Here is a 22,081-nt window from a genome sequence, read left to right on the forward strand (position 1 = left end):
GGGTTTTGGATAAGGTGGAGATTATGGTTGATATATTCTCAGTGTCGGTAAAGTGGAAAGGGGTGGGGGATGGGTTTATTTAGGCTTGCTCAGGCGTTTATGACCCAAATGAGAATGTTGAGAGGGGTCTCATGTGGGATGAGTTAGTGGGAGTTCAGCAGTGTTGGAGGATTCCGTGGTGTTGCTTTGGGGACTTTAATATAGTTCGCTTTCCTAGTGAGCGCAGGGGCGAGACTCGTTTGACCACGGCTATGAAAATATTTTCTGAATTTGTTGAGGACCTTAACTTGGTTGATTTGCCTTTGGAAGGAGGTAGCTTTACTTGGTCCAGTGGTTTTGATCAACCTATGATGTCTAGGATTGACAGAGCTTTGGTTACCCCAGATTGGGAGGATCATTTCCCAGATGTTACTCAAAGGATTTTACCCCGTACTGTTTCAGATCACAGTCCAATTCTCTTAGAGGCAGGGGGAATGGCAAGGGGAAAAAGTCCGTTCAAATTTGAAAATATGTGGTTGAAGTCGGAGGGATTTGTGGATAGAGTTCAAACCTGGTGGAATCGACATTCCTTTGTAGGTGCTCCTAGTTTTGTGCTTGCGAAAAAATTAATGGCTCTGAAACAGAATATTGTGCAATGGAATCGTTGAGAGTTTGGTAATGTAGCGCGTCATAAGAAGCAACTACTGGAGGAGTTGATAACATTAGACGCTAAGGAGGGGGATTTTGGTCTCTCCGATGGGGAGAAAGTTCATAGGGCTGGTTTGCGGTCCCAGGTGGAGCATCTTCTATCCTTAGAAGAAATTTCCTGGAGACAAAAATCTAGGATGTTATGTATCAAGGAAGGAGATAATAACACCAAGTTCTTCCACAAAATGGCTAACTCCTATAGAAGGTCTAATCATCTAAGGAACTTGGAGGTGGATGGGGTGGTTTTTAAGGAGGCCTCCGAGGTAACTTATCAAGTTGTACAATTTTATAAAAATTTGTACAAGGAGACTGAGGAGTGGAGGCCTTTGGTGGAGGGTTTGAATTTTGATCGTATTGGGAATTTGGAGAGGGTTTGGCTTGAAAGGAAGTTTGAGAGAGAGGAGATTCTTCAAGTTGTTAGGGATTTGGAAGGGGACAAAGCGCCAGGTCCGGATGGGTTCACTATGGTGTTCTATCATCATTGTTGGAAGGTAGTGGAGAAAGATGTCCTAGCGGTCTTTAAAGAGTTTTTCCATCATTGCAAGTTTGAAAAATCCCTCAATGCGACCTTCATTGCTTTAATTCCTAAAAAGAATGGTGCCTCCAATATTAGAGATTTTCGACCTATAAGTTTAGTGGGGAGTGTGTATAAAATTTTGGCTAAGGTCTTGGCAAATCGCTTGAGAGTGGTTTTAGATCAGTTGATTTCTGAGAATCAGAATAGCTTTGTGGGTGGGAGACAAATCCTTGACTCGGTTCTTATTGCGAATGAGTGTGTGGATAGTCGTAGGAAGAGCAGGGTTCCTGGAGTCATTTGTAAGCTCGACATGGAGAAAGCTTACGATCATGTGAATTGGGAGGCGTTATTGTATCTGCTGAATAGGATGGGTTTTGGAGTGAAGTGGTGTAAGTGGATTCGTTCTTGTATATCCACAGTTCAGTTCTCTGTTTTGATTAATGGGTCTCCAGCTGATTTCTTTGGCAGCTCAAGGGGTTTAAGACAAGGAGATCCGCTATCTCCTATGCTGTTTTTGATCTTGATGGAGGTGTTTAGTAGGATGTTGAGAAGAATGGAGGGAGCTGGATTGATTCGCGGTTTTAATCTTGGGGGTAGGAGGGATGGTGGGGAACGTGTTTCACATCTATTATTTGCAAATAATACTATCCTCTTTTGTGATGCAGATGCGGAGCAAATTCTTCATATTCGATTGTTGCTCCTTAGTTTTCAGGCGGTAACAGGTTTGAAGGTCAATGTGCATAAGAGCGAAATGGTTCCTATAGGGGAGGTTGGTGATGTGCATGCTCTGGCTGATATTTTGGGCTGCAGAGTTGAATCTTTACCTATGTTGTATCTTGGCATGCCGCTGGGGGCTTCTCACAATTCCCCTTCAATTTGGAATACAATTTTGGAAAATTTTAAGCGGAAATTATCTGGGTGGAAGAAGTTGTACCTGTCTAAGGGGGGTCGATTGATGTTACTTAAGAGTACGCTTTCTAGTCTTCCGACTTACTTTCTATCGTTATTCACAATTTCTACTCATGTGGCTAATAAAATTGAAAAGTTGCAAAGAGACTTCCTATGGGAAGATAGCAAGATTCATTTGGTAGGATGGGATAAAGTTTGTGCGCCTATAGCCAATAGTGGCTTAGGGATAAGGAAACTCACTACCTTTAATAAGGCTTTATTGGGGAAATGGTTGTGGCGGTTTGGTAAGGAAGATGGTCGGTTATGGAGGCGGGTAGTAGCCTCAAAATATGGGGAAGACTGGGGAGGATGAACCTCAAAGCTGGGTAGGGGAGCTCATGGGTGTGGTTTGTGGAGAAGTATCCGCATGGGTTGGGAGGATTTCAGCAAAAATTGTCAGTTTGTGGTTGGGTTGGGGAATAGGGTGAGGTTTTGGCAGGATGGGTGGTATGGGGATCAACCTTTTCAATTGGCTTTTCCAAGGCTGTATGGCATAGCCATTGATAAGGAGGCTTCTGTTGAAGCTTCTCTGCATAGGCAGGGGGCGGAGGATAGAAGATCTTGGAATGTTCGTTTTAACAGATTTTTTAATGATTGGGAGATGGATGAAGGGCTGCAATTTCTTCGCTTATTGGGTGCTTTAACCCCTCTTATGGATGTTGGAGACCGGATGAGATGAAAATTGAAGTCTAATGGGGCTTTTGACATCCGGTCGTACTATTACAAATTAAGAAACTCCCCTTCAACCATCTTTCCTTGGAAAGCTATTTGGAGAGTAAAAGCCCCTAGGCGAGTTTCTTTTTTTGTTTGGTGTGTAGCTTGGAATAAGATTCTAACGGGAGACAATCTGAGATTGAGGAGATTGGATTTTGTGGATTGGTGCATTATGTGCCGTCATTGTGGAGAGACGGTAGATCATTTACTTCTTCATTGTGAGGTGGCCTATTGGTTATGGAGTTTTGTTTTTATAACTTTCGGCCTGGCTTGGGTGATGCCTAGATCGATTCCAGACTTGCTTTTTGGATGGTGGAATTGGCTAGGGAAGCATTCGTCTCAGATCTGCAATTTAGTCCCGTTGTGCATCCTTTGGTGTATTTGGAAGGAGCGGAATTGGAGGACTTTTGAGGATTTGGATTGCTCTAGTGATCAGTTGCTTGTTTCTTTTAGTGGATCTCTTTTTGATTGGTCTCGGGCGTGGGGACTCAAGTCTAGTGATTCCCTCCCTTCTTTTCTCTGCTCTCTTTTCCTTTTATAATTTCTTTGTTGTTTGGTTTTCTCTCTTGTTTCTCTTTGTTTTTTCTTCTTGCATTTTCTGGGTTGCTCTGTGTTTTTCAGGCATAGAGTAGCCGTTCGTATATATATAATTCTTACTTATCAAAAAAAAAGAAAACTTTTATAAATGATAGAAAAAAGAGGAATACAATGAGTTCATGATGATGAACAACTATAAAAAACAAAAAAGGAACAAACAGCACAACAAACAGAAAGAAGTCAGGAAACTAAACTAAGGGAGGACAAAAACACAAAGAGAGAAGAACAATTAGTAAAATCCCAACACTGAGACCACTCCAAAAGGCTACGATGGCATAAAAGCTTTAATTCATCCAACGTCTTCTCTTTGTCCTCAAAGGATCGACGATTTCGTTCCAACCACACAATCCACATTAAGCACCCCGGAACCAAGTTCCAAATGTCCGAGTTATGCTTCACATACCACATACACTTCTAGGGAGACGTCATGGCCCTTTTTTCTCAAACAAAAAAATAAAGACATCTGTATATTCAGACATATAATGAACCAGCAAATAACTAATTGAGCAACCCAAGGTAAAAGTGAAGTAAAGCAACTTCGACTTCATTATTCATTATGGATATGTTTCTTAAATTTTCTAATCCCTTGAAAATGACCACTGATGCTTAGAAAATAAATGCATTAATACTCTTCATTTATAAAAATTTTGCTCTTAACATATCTCAAGATACATTAATAACCTAGAAGTTGCCTTCTATGCTGGTGCAACATGTTTTGCTAGTTTTTAAAACACTCTGTTACAGGATTGGCCAAAGGCCCTACTGCTAAAAGAACAGAAAATATTCTTGAAACTCACTTTCTTTCCCCTGATTATCCATGAAACAAACATAACCATAGTGCTTACACTCTCATCTTCTTCCTTTTATATAACATAACCATAGATCTGATTTTCACCCTAGAGTAGACCTGACTGTGTAACAATCAAAAAATCCTATCCTATACTTTATTTTATCAGTAAAATAAAATTTTTACAGATACATTAAGGGGTGAGGCCCAATGACAATCCTATTCTATGTGCATAGTTCTATTTCAAAATTTTCTCAGCAAAATCCTAATAAGATACAATTGAAAAGCCAAAATAAAAAATTATTGAATAAGCTGAAGAAGGTCCAATTTATCCTCCCAGCACCATTAATATCAATAATCTTTCCATATTTTTTTGGGCAAACCCCATTATTTATTACTCTTTTACAACAAACCCTAGCATTGTCACTAGGGTCACCCTAATGCAACTCCCACACTCAATACAACGTAATACATTTAATCAATCAAACCCCTAACAAAAATTCATGATTCTACCTATAGTTAAATCGTTACAAAAACTTTTAAATGTTTGGGCCTCATCTCTTTCTCTCTCTCACTCGATAGGTTCTTCTTATACTTTGTGAATGTACATTGATACAAAATAACAAGTCATGTACAAAACACAAAATCAGAAGGCAATGGATGATCATATCAAAAAAATCTATGCAAGTCTAATTTTTTTTTGATTAGTAAAATCTAAGCAATTCTAATGAAACAGGAACCATAAAACACATTTTGAAATTGAATATGGATTAGTTGTGACAAGTTTGGCATATAGAAAAAGATAATAACATCAGACTTTCTTTTATATTTACTGTTTCCATCTTGCAAATGTTTAATCTCATCATCAACAACAACCACAAAATTGCATTTAAACTTCTGACCACTATTTTTTTGATAAGTATGAAAGATGTATATTCAACTGGCCACTTTATGCATGAGGAAGCAAACCAAAAATTACAATGGAAAAACAAAAGAGAAAAGAAAACTAATTAAAAAGTGGACAGAACAAAGGAAAGAAGGGAGAGAATCGCTAGAGGTGAGTCCCTAAGCCTGAGACCAATAAAAAAGAAATCAACTAAAGAGCGCAAGCAACTGATCTATGGAACTTCTGACCACTCTTTATATCAAGCTGGTAACAAATTAACATCTGAGAGCAGTATATTGAGGTCTGAAAATATTTACTTATAGCCACATAGCAGTATCTAGTATATACCAAGAAAAAGATAGAACTGAGAAAAGTAAATCCCGAAATTTTGAGTTGAATCATGATTTTACCTGCATTTCCTCTTCCTGCACGCTCCCCTTTTGGAAACTGCATCATTCGGTTTGTTGAGTAAGACAAGGTTCTCCACATAATTATCAACATGAAAATAGTGCAGCCTCCCACGAATCCCCAAATTCTTATTGAGAATTTAAATTTGGACATTTTTTGTTTCCCCTAATTATATGCTATATGAGGTAAATTGTAATTTTTCCTAAATCATTATGAACCATAACTGTTTAGCCAGTTAGGCAGTGCGTTTCATCATTGAAAGTAGCCTTATTATCTTTTATTTTATTTTATTTTATTTATTTATTTATATCGATTTTAGTAAAAATATAAATAAAAACTAATCAAATAAAACCATCTTTTTTTTTAGAAAAAAAAAAAGAATGTCACATCATAATACATAATTTACTAAAGTCATTGAAGATTACTTACAAAAAAAAACTACCTATCATATCCATCACAAATTTTACAAGTGTCAAATTTAAGACCATAATTTTCAAAAAAAAAAAGTCCATATACTGCAAAAAACCTCACTGCCCACTGCAAGGTCACATTAGCTGGCCTGCAGAAGAGGATCTTTGTTGTACTTGTGTTGAACTTTGATCTCTAACGCCACTAAACACCTCTCCAGCCTAAAATATGAGATTAACTCCAATTAACATTATAACACAACTCTAAATACTGCATAAAGTATTACTACATTAAATATATATATATATATATATATATATATATATATATTTATAACAAAAGCACGACAAAGTAATTACTTGACCCCTGAATTGTTGAATCAAAGATACCAATTTTGATTTTGTAGTGTCCATTTTCTCCAATTGTGGTTTTAAAGAGGTCATTTTCTCTGTCTGCTGTTGTAGCATTGTCTCTACTTCAGCCTAAAATATAAGATAAATAAATCCAATTAACAATATAACATAACTCTTATAAACTGCATAAAGTACTACATTTACATTCAAAAGCACATAATATATATATATATATATATATATATATATATATATATATATTAATAAAAGCACACTGAGATAATAACCTGGCCCTTTAATCGTTGAGTTAAAAAGACCAATTTTGATTCTGCAGTCTCCATTATCACCACTTGTGATATCAAAGTGGCTATTTTCTCTGTCTGCTGCTGTAGTATTGTCTCCAGTTCATATAGATATGCCTCTTGTAGCTGGAGTGCTCTCCCGGTGTGTAGTATTGCCTCTTGCTGATGTAGAATTGTCAGTTGTAGCTCTTGTAGCAGGTGTTTTGCCTCTTGTAGCTGGCATATCTCTTTGTCTGAAGTCAACTGGAAATTTTGTAGCACTAGATACACCAAAAGGCTTGGATGGTTAAGATACAAAAATGAATTGAACCACAAAGTAAAACCAATAATTATCATATTAGAAAGCAACCCATTATAGAAAATCCACATAACCAACCATTTAAACAAGAGAAAAAGGAAGTTCTGAAGACGTATATTGTTTTCAAATTTCTTGCAGATTAATCTGCAAAATTACAAACGTATAAAGGGATGAGGTGGATGACTTTACCTACTCCAAATGTTTTAGGCATGAAGAAGAATCAACTTTAAGGGTGAATGACCTCATCTCAAAAAAGTGAATTCTGAGAAAGACTGCTTAAAGCAGCTCATTTCTTATTTTATATCCCTGCCCTCCATGTACTTCCTCAATTCCCCAGTATCTATCGCAACATGACCATTCAAGCCTCCCCCAATAAAAACCTTTATCCTTTTTGATATACTTTGAATAAACTCATTCGTACCCTCCCAATATTATTTCTTAATGAATTCTTCTAAATCTATTTGAGGAACATTAATGCTAACTGAGTTGGTTGTCACTTCCCCTAGACAAATTATATTAAAAAAAGTCTATCTCCTATTTTCTTAATTTGACAGCTTCCACTTTACAGCTTTTCTCTACAACCATCCCTACCTGAAATCTATTGTTCTTATTCCCTGTATCTCACAATTTATATTTAGTATGCTTAGTTTCTCTAGATTTGTCATCTACCCACTTAGTCTTCAAGACTATCTTCTTTACCCACACCCCTACATTAAAGTGTGGGGCCACTTGCCCATTTCTCACTGCACCTACGTCCAATGTTCATTCAGGAAGGAGGTTTGGGTTTTTAAAGCTTGGTTCGTTTCAATCAAGCCTTGCTTGGGAAGTGGCTTTGGCGACATTTGACTGAGAAGAATGCCTACTGGCGTATAGTAATTGCTTCAAACTATGGTAGCATGTGGGGTAATTGGATGACAGATGAGTTACTGGTGCCAGTGTCCCATGGGGTCAGCTTATAGAAATACATTCAAAACAGGTGGAATAGGCTGGTCCAGATTTTAAAGTTTGTTGTGGTGAGAGGTGCTAATATTCTTTTTTGGTTCGATTGTTGGTGTGAGGACATGATGCTTTCTGAACCTATTCCAGTTGGCCAGGGATAAAAATGCTGCGGTGGCAGATGTAATGCAGTCACAGAATGGGTCTGTTTTTTGAAATGACATATTTACAAGGCCCTGTGAAGACTGGGAGTTGGAATCTATGCAGTCTTTCTTCAACTATTGATATTCTGCAAAAATAGGAGTGCAGAGGATACTTTTAAGATGGCCCCCCCCCCCCCCCCCGGGACCACAAGTGGAGGTTTTGAGGTTAAATCTTATTATAAAGCTCTATCTCCTACTGGTTATTATTCTTTTCCTTGGAAGCCTATATGGAAGGCAAAGGTCCCAAGGAAGATAAATTGCTCTACATGGACAACCACTGAGGGGAAAATTTTAAACATGGATAATCTCCGTGTGCAAGGATTGTGTGTGGTAGATTGGTGTTGCATGTCTAAACAGAGTGGTGTGTCTGCTGATCACCTGTTACTCCATTGTTGTTTTGCGTACGATATATGGTCAATGGGGTTTGGTATGTTTGGGTTAGTTTGGGTGATGCCTCAGAGTGCTCTGGCCTCCTGGACTGTTGAACAGGGAGGTTTGGCTGTCGTCAAAATACAGTATTTGGGGTTCTATACCGTCATGACTCTACCTACAGTTACATGGCTAATAATACTTTTAAATGTTTGGCATCATTCTATACTTTGTTTAATTTACATTGAAGCAAAACATTTCACGAACAAAACAGAGTATCAAAAGGCAAAGGCAGATCATATCAGAAAAATCTTAGCATGTCTAGTGAAATGGAAAAAGAAACACATTTGATATTAAAAAGGGATTAGATGTGACAAGTTCAGTGTATGAAAAAGGGAATAACATCAATCTTTCACTTATATTTACCAATTCCAGCATGCAAAACAAAAGAATTGTATTTAAAAATTCTGACCACTCTTTTGATAACAAATTAACATCTGAAAACAGTATATTGAGGTTTGGAACTCCATGTTTACTTATAACCACACAATAGTCTCTAGTATATACCAAGAATTAGATAAAACTGAGATAAGTAAATGCTGAAATTTTGAGTTAAATCAAGCTTATACCTGCATTTCCTCTTCCTGCTCACTCTCCTTTCGGAAACTGTCTCATTTGGTTTGTCGAGTAAGCCAAGGTTCTCCATATAATTATCAACACGAAAATCGTATAAACTCCCACAAATCCCCAAATTCTTAACTTGTTCACTCTTAGGGTCATATGAAGAGAGCTCACAACGAGATGGTCCTGATAATAGTGCCTCCACTAATATATTACCATTCTTTTGGAGACCTAATACCCTTATAATTTCTCCTCCTCTGTTGAGATCAACAGTGAACTGTTTAGTCCAAGAATCAACAACTCCATACTCTTTCATCACCCAAATGGCACAACAATTGTTGTCTGCATGCCTACGATAATAAAATAATAGAGAAAGCAATCCCCCAATTACTGAGGTATGAACATTGTTAGTCCATTTGAATGTAACATTTGGCAATGATATCACATGACAAACCTCATCAAGCAAATTGAATGACAAAACCAATGGGCCACAAGGGCCACCGGGCTTGTTCTCATATTCCGCCGCAAAATGGACTGCCCCATTTAAAAAAGCTGCTGGGCGACACCAATCAGTAACTTTAATACCCGGAGGAAAAGAGGCACTAGTAATTCTCCAACACCCCTCATTGAGAGAGTAAACCTCAATTAGAGGTGGTTTGGCCTCTTCAGACATACTAATTCGACTTGGAAATGCAATCCTCACTACCTTATAATCATTAGTTCGCGGATCAAACCCGAATGCATGGCGACAAAACCCAATGAATGAGCAAGGCTTTGGAAGGGTAATAAATTTTCTAATAGAGGGATTCCAAAGAATATAGCGCTCTTGATCATATAGGCTGAACAAGCCATTCACGGAACCAATTAGCATAAAAGATTTGATACGGCGATTCCTGCGTGGGAGCTCAATGTTTTGGATTTGATCAAATGAGTCATTGTTATCGTCAATTAATTTGAAGTAATTTACATAAGAATTATCAAGGCAGTGCCTAACAATTAATTTGCTGGAGTTGGAAGGAAGTGAAAGTGATCGAGTGAGATGGGAATTGATGAAGGCAGAGCTTGTAATTAGAGAGTTCCATGATTTAGAAACGCTCCTGAATCGAATTAGGGATTTGACGGGAAGTCTGTGCAGAATTTCCAGCACCACTTCCTTTGGGAGATAGTCTGACATTCCTATTCCTAACCCTATTCCAATTTCAAGCCTTTTCTGATATTTTCAATTTGGAACACTAAGATAGATGGAGAGAACACCCTTTCCAAATAACAATACTGTGCTAAAGATTTCGTTAGATGGCTGGTTTTGGAAGAAAATGGGAAACTAACAACTTGAGTTTCTAAAACTCAAGATTAAACTGAAAATTGAGTTTTTAGTACTCGATTATGGGGTTTTTCATTTACTGACGTGGACAAATTTTTCCATGTGGATTCTTGCAAAATCGAGTTTCTAAAACTCGAGATTAAACTAAAAATCGAGTTTTTAGTACTCGATTATGTTTACAAAATCGAGTTTCTAAAACTCGATATCTAGTCATTGTTTTTATACCCCCCCCTTTCAGAAACACGCTTTTGACCACTTCAAATCTAAAATCTCACCTATACCTGTCTAGAGCTCTCTCCTCACTCCCACTCAGTTACTCTCACTCGACTCTCTCTCTTTGATGCTCACTCTAACGGATACTCTCCTCATTCTATTCTCACACCAGTCCCTTCAAGATTCAGACTTTCTCTCCGATTCGGTTTATTCCACAGTATTTGTACCAAGGTAAATCCTTTTCAAATTTTCCCTCTTGAATGCTAAGAAAGTTTGATCGTTGAAAGTTTGGTATACACCGTTGCATTAAAACTATTGTTTATATTTTTCATCAAGCCTAATCAAGCATTACTTATTATTATTATTTCTGTGCGTCTCTCCCATGCTCATTCCCGAGTAAGCCGCCATTGTTTGCTTTTGCAACCCCAAGCTTTTGCTTTTGTTTTAGTTTCTTTTTTGCTTTTTCAAATTTTGATTGAGTTGGAGAGTGGAGACCCAGTACAAATCAGGAAAGAAAGGATTTTTAGTTCAGTGTTGTTTTTCTGATTTGGGTCTTGTTTATAATGGGTCGAGTGCTTCGTTTGGAATGAGAGTTTCCGTTTAGTCGTCGGAGAGTGTTGTTATAGAATAAAATAATACTAATAATTGGAAATTTGGAATGAGAGTGGTCGGAGAGAGTTTTTTTATTTATTTTTTATTTAGATATCTCAATGTTTCAAAAGCAAATCATTACAACTAGTTTTTTTGCTGTTGTTTTCTTTTCAGCTTAGCCCTCCATTTGGGCAGAGGGTAGAAATTGTTGTTATTAGGGTGAAATGCCACTCAAACCCAGAGATAGATGATTTTCCTTGAAATGTGTTCAGGCACATTAGTTGATTGGACATTAGGGGCAAAGCATTGTGCAGGCCCCAAGAGTGGTACTAATTCAAGGAAAACTCTTAATACTAAATATGATCTCAAAATAACAGGGATCAACTTATCACACATAAAAATTGGCAAATTCTCTATCACAAAATTCAGGTGGAACAAACCTTGATGAGAAGATTTTCTTTCCTATCAGCTATAATTATGTAGTATTGCCAACAATAGAATGTGAAAAAACAAAAAACTTCCTTAGCAAATCTGCTTGCCACAAACATGAAAAACCCACCACTTGGCACACCTATTACTTGGTATTAACTATTAAATCAACAAGGAATGGTTCATATACATGGCAGTAGAGTCCTTTTATTGTAGCAACAAAAATTTTAAACACTAAATACAAAGCTCTTGGGCACTAGCTTATGTGATTCATATGCATATGTTGCAAAAGTTTACAAGAAAATAACCAAAACATCCTTACGTAAGTGCTTAGTTGCATTAATAAGGGTGTAATTGAAAAGGGAAACTAGATGTATTAGTCAATTTATGTTGAGGAACATTTTTAGGAGAGGGCTTGGATACAGGTATTGGCAAGCAAGTTTTAAAGCATTTGCATGTAGAAGTGACAAGACAATCGTGATTTTCAATTTATCAGCAAGTAGATTGTTCCAGGGAAATTTTATTCAAAAATATAATGCAGCTTATTCAACCATGCAGGGGGGGTCAACTTTTTCATATTTATATTGAAGACAATAGTTGCCTATTTTTTGACCAAATTAAGACAACCCTTATGGAATTCTACTCTAGACTCTGGTGGATTTGTTTATTCACAAGGTTGTGTTTGATGATTTTATGTGATAAAGCAATTTGAGATGGTGTTATTATTAATTTGTATATATAAAAAAAAGGAACTGATAAATGCAGCTAAGAAGGCATTGTTCAAATTGAATCTCCTCTTAACAGTTATGTTATGGTTTCATCTTATTTTAGTGACTTCAACATCTTACCTAACCAAAAAAAAAAAAACCCATCAAACTTTCATGGGATTTTTTAATTGCACAAGCTCTAGATTTCTCCATAGGAATCCATTAAAAAGATGGCCATAATCAAGCAGTAACTAAATTAGAGTGCTTACTCACAATTACCAAATTATCCTATTAACCAGCTTGAGACATCAAAATTTTTACTGTTTCAGTCACTAAGTAACAAATGTCAAATGAAACCAATTCAGAAATAATCAAAAAGTCTGCAAACCCAGATAGGATCAATTCAGTAAATTCAAAAAACATCCACAAAAAAAAAAAGAAAAAAAAGTGAATAGGTAAACATAGGAACATAAAAGATCAAGGCTGTACTTCTTCTTGCTTTCCATTCTTTTAGCATCCTTTTTTAAATAATGCCAATAAGCTGCTTTTCAGTATAGATTTTCGTTGTATGTAGAATAGCATTCCTTTGCCCCCACACTATTAATGATCTCACAGTTGAGTATCTGAATGTTTGCAGTATGGAGCCGCGGATTGATGACGAGCCACAGATCTTGCACCCTGGTCCGCTTGATGAGTCACTGTTGACGCGACAACGATATCATCGATTAGAGGACATTTGGAATGGCGAGGTGAAATATCTAGTTCTAATAACCGTTTTAATTTTTACGTTGTCTTTGACTTTTAGTTGGCAAGTTCTTTCAAAGTTGTATTTGTAGTTGTAACAACCGCTATAATTTTTATGGATTTTGCAGGACTCGGGCCCACTTACGTGCTGTGGTCGCACTAAGGAGATGACAAGCATTCAGATGGGAGATAATCGGGTGATTGACATTATGAAGTTGCTAAGGCTGGAAGGATTGTTTAGGGCCCCTTCCAGAGAGATAGATCATTGCCTAATATCGGCTCTAGTTGAGCGATAGTGGCTGAAGACGCATACGTTTCATCTTCCACATGGTGAGATGTCAATCACCCTACAAGATGTGGAGGTCATTTTCGGACTTCCTATAGACGGTGAGGTCTTGGTTGGGCCGACTGCTGTGGTGGATGGGGATTGGGGAGATCTGTGCATGGAGTTGCTTGGTTTTACTCCGGCGAATGACAACAAAACTTTGGCGGGGCAAAGAATTCTCATCAGCCGCCTTGTTGACGCCATTGCAGTGCCACTGCCTCATGACGCAACGGAGATGCAGATACACCAGTATGCCCGGTGCTATATTTTAGCGCTGCTAGGGGATAAGCTTTTCATGGACAAGTCGGGAGATAGGGTGCATTTGATGTTCTTGGCGTTCCTGCGTGACCTTCGTGATCTGCCACAGTATAGTTAGGGTAGTGGTTGCTTGGCCTAGTTGTATAGAGAGTTGTGCCGGGCAAGCGAGAAAGGGGCATCGCAAATTGGTGGGGCGTGCACATTGGTCCAGTATTGGGCATGGGCAAGGTTGCCATTCTTGTGCCCGAGGATAGAGCCCCCACCTAGATGTGATTATGGCCCATGGCCATATGCTCCACTTGTATTTAAGTAAATATTTTTCTGATATTGTGTGTGTTCTGCAATGTACTCTTCTTAGTAACTATAACATGGGTATTATCTTATCTTATGTTATTCGCTCGTAACTGTAGGTGGGTGCGGGTGCCAAGCTCGAAGAGTAGGCCATCCGGCATGGCCTTGATCCACTATCGCGAGCAATTAGTTAGAATGCAACCAGACCAAGTATGGCAAACAAAAATTCTGTTTGGTTATGTTAATTTTCCTTAAGAATATGATTGCTTCATCCTTTAACATATCTTTTGTTTTAATTTTTGTTTTTCCCTTTATCGATGTATTCTCCCTTGTTTCACATTCCTTGATGTTATGATAATTGTTTTTTGTTTCTATTGTAGATTGTGTGGCAGCCATACGAGGCAGACTTCGGCCACCTTCCTGACTTTTGCGTTGCAGGGAGGGATACATGGACGGCAATGGTGCCACTTGTGTGTTTTTGCATAGTAGAGATGCACCACCCAGATCGTGTCCTTCATCAGTTTGGGTTGGCGCAAGAGCGGCCCGACCATGTTATGTACGATGAAAGATTGCATAGAATAGACTTGCGTGGGAAGGTGGAAAAGAATTGGAGGGAGGAGCATGGATCGTATATCCTTACATGGGATATGAGACAACAACGACTTTGCCATGCACCTCCTCAGACTGGTGAGATGCCTCGCGATCATGACTATTACCGCTGGTACCGTTCGATCACTCGAAAGTATGTCGACCGCAACAGCACAAAATTAGATATATCGGTAATGTGTTCTAATTAGATATATCTTAGTTGAGTATTTGGGTAGATTAATAAGTACTATATTATCCATTCTACAAAATATTTTTTTTCCCAACATAAGCATGCTCTGTTTCAGGCAGAGAGGCATGCCCTGTTTCCATGTTTATTGTCCAGTGGAACTCGAGTTTTACTGGGAATTTTTTTCCCCCCAACAAAAACATGCTCTGTTTCAGGCAGAGAGCAATGCTCTGTTCCCCCCCCCCCCCCCAAACATGCAGCAAACCAAAAATTGAAATGTGTGCACACACCTGCTGGGAAACATAGATAGAGAAGCTAAGAATGTAATCCACAAATACTCATTGAGAGGAAGACAAGTTGAGAATGTAAATGCACTTAAATTACATCAAAAGGCGTTCTCATTAGGCACCAAACTATAGAAATTGTTACGCTCTTTGCATAACCATAGTTTTATAATGTAAATGCACTCAAATCACAACAAAAATCATTCTCAATATATCACCATTCTAAACATGTCCAACCACGCTTAATTTGCAATTCTAACCATACTACTCAAATCACAATCTTCATAGAGGTACATTGGATTGAGAATTACAAGTATATTCAACAAAAATCAAAAAGTTCACATAAAGCCAATACAACGTAGTCACTTTTCCTAAGATCAGCGGTCCGCATGACAAAAACGTCGTCCATGGAAGCATGCCTGAAAAACGTAGAGTATTTACGTTAGGAGACAAGATAGTAAACATTAGGTAAACATCGAATGAACAACAATTATTTAACCGATGCATAACTTTTTGCCATCTACCTACTGAGTGTGGAACATGGCCACTTGTGGAAGCGCCACGGGACTGCGAACATTTTCTGTGGTTATGCCCGGAAGCATGACACAGTCCACATGTCTGCTTGGGTTGACTCTCTATCAAATCTGCGTCCTCCCTCCGCCATCCCGGTTCTCGATCCTTATTCCTCACTCCATCCATCTCGTTCCTTATTCTTGACTTCACCGGTCGACCTTTGGCCCGCAACAATGCTGGATTAGGCAACCACTTTGGCCCCATGGGATCCCTCCATAATAACTGTGACTTAGGAACCACAAATGCATGCTCATAAGTGTTAAGGGCATGGTTCAAACCATAACATGGGTGAATATACGTGGTCGAATCAATATGTAAATAGTCACAGACTCTAATTGCATGTGAACACGGGATCCCTATATTTTGTCATTTCCCACAACTGCATGTTTTTTCCCGTAACTGAACTTCATAACTGTGGTTTCCCCCTCCTGCGCTACACGTGTTGAGTTGGGTAACTACTTGAAATATCAGCTCTTCATTGCTAAATGGCTTGAGATAGTGTTTCTCAGATTTACGCTTATTTCCATCCCACGTGGATAAGGCATATTCACTACATTTCTTACCCTCTGACAACTCATAATGGTATTCTTTGTGCCGGTCGTGGAAATATTGAACAAGTTTGTTCCAAGTGAACTCAACCAACGCGTCAATAGAAAGGCCCCGTGCACCTTTCAGTACACCATTGAAACACTCTGATATATTGGTTGTCATTGCCCTAAAACGTCTCCCACCATCGTGTGACTAGGTCCACATATCCACAGACTCGCTCATTAGGTATGTGTATGGAAGATAATCTTGATTCTTTTCCTTACCATCCCTCCCCGTCACCTTCTTCTTCTTCCTAATGGCCTTAATTTCCACCTGCTTAATGGACTTTATTATGGTAGCAAATTTAACTACCTGACTAGCATATCCCGCTTTCAACACTGCTGACTTTAGAGTCGAGTTCTGAAAATGGGTGTTGAAGTTGCTAGCAACATGTCGAAGGCAATATCTATGAAATACCCTTGCTTTTCCATCATCCCTTTTAGGCCAGTTTGCAATGGCGTTTATGATACCGAGATGTCGGTCAGAAATTATGCAAATGCCTTCGTCAGGTATCAGGTGGCCAATCGTTTCTCTGAGGCATAGTAAAAACCACCTCCAACTGGACCTTGACTCACAATCCACAACAGCAAAGGCGAGAGGGAATACCTTGTTGTTAGTATCGGTTGCCATTGCGACCAACAACTTTCCCTGATATTTACCATACAGATGTGTCCCATCAATACTGATAACCGGCTTGCAGTATTTGAATCCTGATATGCATGGACCGAAAGACCAAAACACATAATGCAACAATACGGTGTGATCTTCATCGGTGGGTGTGACACGATAGCAAAACTGGGTAGTCAAGTCCTGATCAATATATGTCATTAGCAACTTTTGCAGCATTTGGTAAGACTCTTCCCAATCTCCAAACATAAATGCAATCACCTTTTGTTTCGCATCCCATACCTTGTAGTAAGAAGGCTTATGGCCATTATATTTCAACTCTATCAAAGATCTCAGATGCTTAATTTGAGTAGTGTGATCCTCACGTAACTTGTTATGGATTTCTGCTGCAATAAAATTACAACTCATCATTCTACCATCATTTCGCACCCCAGTCGGTATACACATGTGAGGACCCACATACACGGTGACCATCCATAGATTTTGGAGCTCGGGCTTCATAACTGCGTAGACATACCACTTGCATGACTCATGCACGCATTTCGCACAAAGATTTTTCCTCGTCGACCTAGTGATCTTAAAGTGTTTGTTTTCCTTAAGGGCACAAATTGTTAATACGCGCTTCACCTCCACTTTACTGCCAAAAGTCAACCCTTTGCACAAATCCATCCCCTCTCTCCAAGTAGACACAAATGGCATCTTAATATGCGAAGGATCAACCATATTTTCCCAAGTATTTGCAGAGAATGACAACGCAGGAGGTGCGTAGGCAGGGATTGTGTTTGTAATGTTTTGGACACTAATAACATTGTTTGCATCAGGTTCACCACCGTCCAATGTCTTATCGTCATCAATGTCTCTCTCAAAGTCCCGAAAGTCCCCTCTGTCAATCATGTCTTCATAGTCATCTTTATCGGCAAAATCTTCACCGTTAATGGCAAGATTCTCATCAACATAGTCGTCATCATCATCGTCATCATCATTGTTAACGACAGTAGTCTCATCAACATAGTCGTCGTCGTCGTCGTCATCATCGTCATCATCATTGTTAACGGCAGTAGTCTCATCAACATAGTCGTTGTCGTCGTTATCATCATCATCATCACCATCGACATGAATATCATCATCCTCTACATGTGTAGAATACTCATATTGAGCATCCGGAATCACAACTTGTAAGCTTGTGATTGTTTGTTGGATATCCTCTTGTCATACTGCACGCGGCTCCAACTGTATGTACAACTCAATGTTACTTACTTCAGCTATACTCTCCAACTTGTCAAACATGATCTTTACATGTTTGTCTTTTTCTATCACCATATACTTGTAATTAATCTGGTGCTTCATGATTTCATTTGGCATACGATAAGTAATTTGCATGTTGTACGCATTAGGATTCTTACACAACTCTTCCATGACAAACATCTTCAATTCGTCAACGATCTTCAACCTACGATCAATTTGGGTATAATAGGTTTTCATACCCGGCCCCTCAAATGGCAATCCCTTGTTCGCATTAGGATTCTTAAGCGGACCACCGTGGTATATGATTATAATAATAGCAGGCATTGTGAACCTGTTCAAGTCAAGTACTATGTTAGTTAAATCACATAATCGTAAAGTGGGGGAAAAAAGTAATGCAATCTTAAGGTTGAACATATTCAAGCCCGATTATAGAGTGCCCCATTGCCCATTAATATCTAAAGGCCAAGATGTAAACCTTCTAATCCTAGTGGATGGAGAGACGAAATTATCTATTACTCCATTGTATGGTGACCTATAATGCCTAAAAGGGTTTTGAAAGAACTAGGTGGGTAGAGGAGCATGATTACATACCCATTCATTACATTCATTCATTACCCATTTCATACCCAAACCAATGATAAATAAAGTCAAAAAAACTTGTAAGATCATGATAAAAATAAAAGCCTAGAAATGATGAATAAAATTTTGATAATTACATACCCATTCATTACATCCATGCATTACATTCATTCACTACCCATTTCATACCCAAACCAATGATAAATAAGTCAAAAAAACTTGTAAGATCATGATAAAAATAAAAGCCTAGAAATGATGAATTAAATTTTGATAACAAAAACTATGCAAATAAATACTCAAAAAATTAACACTAACAAAACAAAATAAATTAACTATCTAACAAATAAATGGTAAAACTCTTTAACTCACACCCATAGACAACATACCTAACTACAATGACAATCAAATTATGCAAACCCTTACCTGAGATATGAATTTGCTGAGAGGAAAGAGCAATGAGAGTGGACAAAGTGGTTTTGTGAGAGTGAGAGGCAATGTGGTGTGAGAGAGTTAGTGAGGCTGAGAGGAGCTCTGTTTTTAGGTTTTCTCTGTGAGTGTTAATGTGAGAGAGTCTCTGTGAGTTAACATGCCACGAGCTGTGTTTTAATATATTGTCCAGTGGAACTCGAGTCTTATAGACTCGAGTTCCATGCGTAGGATAAGATATTTAAAAAATAAGATATTATGGAACTCGAGTTTTATAGACTCGATTTTCATGTCGTGTAAAATGAGTTTTTAAGACTCGAGATCCAGGTGGCATTTTGTCCAACTTAACGAGCGCAAAGCGAGCATAAAGCGAGTTTCTGAGACTCGAGTTTTTATGTATATCTCGAGTTTCAAAAACTCGAGTTGTTAGTTTCCTTTATACTTTCAAACAATGCCTAACTTACTATATTGATGCCATCCACACCGTTAATCTGCACATTCCCCCTAGATGGAGATGAACGAGTGTTTTGAAAACGGTGTCATCGTCTCTCTTTTCTTTTTTGGCACTGTTTTGCTTTGTATTTTTATTTTTGGCACTGCGGTTTTGTTGCAAAACGACCATTACTTTTACTAAAAAGAATATTGAAACATATTAGCGGGAAGATTTTTAATTATTATCAAAAATAAAATTAAAAAAAGGGGGGAAGACTCCTGCCATTGAAACCCTCCTCCAATATCTCACTAATATTTAGTTATTTGCTTTGTTTTGTATTTTTTTTTCCTCTCTCTAGCCTTATATTGGTGCTCGTGTGATACTTCACAATGTGTTGCTTACGAGGTACAACTATACGGATTTGTGAGCTAGGATGCATAGATACTGACAATGATACAGGTACAAGTGTAAGTACAATACGGTGACGTGAGTCATTTTTTAAAATTATAACATAAAACAGCTGATACAACACCAACATGACATAGATACGATATGAGCACAAAACCCTAAATGAAGTACATGTGCTTCCAAGTTCATGAGATTTGCTAGGGGATGTGATTGCAACAATAATTGCTATAAGGATAGTTGATTGGAAGAGAATTTAAGGCTTCTATTAAATATATGAAGTGCATTGGCTACAAGAGCAAAGGAGTTAGTGGAATGGTGCAGTTGAAAACCAATATGAGTTTGCCTGTGGATTTTGGAAGGAGGTAGCTAACCCTGTTATGGCTATAAATTATTTAGATAGGTAATTGAGATTATTTAGAAAGATTATTATCAAAATATTCATTATGATTTCTTAGATAAAATATTATCAATGACAAGAGTGGACCTAGGATTTCAAGTTAGGGGGGGCAAATGATAAGAAAAAAAAATCCAAATAAGTATCCATATAATACTAACAAAATATCAACTAAGATAAATACACAAAGTCATTGTTTTTTAATACATTAAGATGTAATTATCTACCAACAAAGACAGAATAATAATGTTACATAAGACATCAGCTATTGCACAAAAAAAAAAAAAATTCACAAACCAAAACTTACTTTTGCTACTTTAATATAGCATTTGAAATGTCTCGTATGGTAGTGTTTTTGGTATTTGGTATTCTAAATACAAAATATTTATCATTTAGAACACCTAATGCTAGTACTCTAATGTTGGGCTAACTAGGATGTTTTATTTTTTATTTAAAATTCTTGTTTTTGTTAAGTTTTTGAGTTTGATAGTTACTAGTTGGGCTTAGCTAATTAAAAAGGAGGAGGTCTAAGTTTTTGGAAGCGAGACGTGTAGCTCTAGAAAAAAAAAAAAAAAAAAAAATATATATATATATATATATAACGAATACAAAAAATTTATCTTTTTTTTTTCTTTGGACCATAGGGGACCAAAAAATTTTTTCCTCTTTTTTTTCTTTGAGCCAAGGGGGCCCAAGCCCCCCTTGGATCCGTCCTTGATCAATGATATCTATTAGTCATAAAAACTCATTTACGTATCCATTTTCAAGAAACACTCATCCTACCTTGTCATAAACCTTATTCACAGATAGTTTTAGGGTTGAATGAATCCATCCACCCATCTACTAATTTGGGTTTTTTACTACTAAATTAGAATGCATTTTCATGCTAGTTGATATAGAAGTTAATTAACTTTATAAATGAATTAGGCACCACATCACTATGTTCACATCTTTTTTTCTATTTCTTCCTCTCGTTAATATGTCAACAGAAAACTCTATTATTGCCATATTAACCGAGCTTGATTAGTATATCTTTCTTAACTTGACATAGCAACTTCTGTTTCCACTTTATAAATAAATTTAGGCACCGCAATACTAGGTTTAAATATATTTTTTCTTTTTATTTCTCTAGTTAATATGTCAATAGATAAATGAAATTAGGAGCCATATACTAGGTTCAAATCTTTTTTCTTTTCTTTCTCTAGTTAGTATGTCAATAAACAACTCTCTTATTGAGGTATTAATACATAGTATATCTAAGCTTGACATAGTAGCTTCTTTTTCCACTTTGAACCAACTTCATACCGTTTGTTTGTTTTTTTTTTTTTTTTTTTTTTTTGGTTTTTCAAATTCAATGAGGACAATAAGAGCTCAAACTCCTAGCAAGGTTTTTATTACCTCCTATCTCTCAACTAAAATACTTTATGCAAACTTTTTTTTTTTTGTTCTCATCTAACGAAAATGCATGCAATCCTTTTACATAGAGGCGAAAACGGTTAAGGGACATAGGTCGTCTTATCTCAACCCCTTCGTTCTCTGTTTAAGTAACAACAAAGACATTCCTTAACAATTGGTATACAATATTCACGAAAACACGTTCTTTTTATCAGCTTTTCATGGAGCACTCATAACTACCTTATCATAAGTCTTATTATATCTAGTTTTATGGCCATATTACCCCATCTATCCATTCTCTATAAATAATATAGGTCTTTGACTACCAAATAAGAAAGCATAGACATGTTACTTGAGATGGAAGTTAATTAACTTTATAAATGGTATATGGTAGTACAATACTAGGATATTCTTTGTAGGGACTTGGAGGGAGTGTTTTGT

At 37.5% G+C, this 22,081-nt stretch overlaps 1 pseudogene; it reads right to left on the reverse strand.

Annotated features, from left to right (window-relative positions):
• Positions 1–6,074: 6,074 nt before the first annotated feature.
• Positions 6,075–10,208, reverse strand: LOC142616794 (F-box protein CPR1-like; annotated as a pseudogene).
• Positions 10,209–22,081: the final 11,873 nt, after the last annotated feature.

This window comes from Castanea sativa, chromosome 11 (genome assembly GCF_040712315.1).
Source record: "Castanea sativa cultivar Marrone di Chiusa Pesio chromosome 11, ASM4071231v1".
Taxonomy (NCBI): domain Eukaryota; kingdom Viridiplantae; phylum Streptophyta; class Magnoliopsida; order Fagales; family Fagaceae; genus Castanea; species Castanea sativa.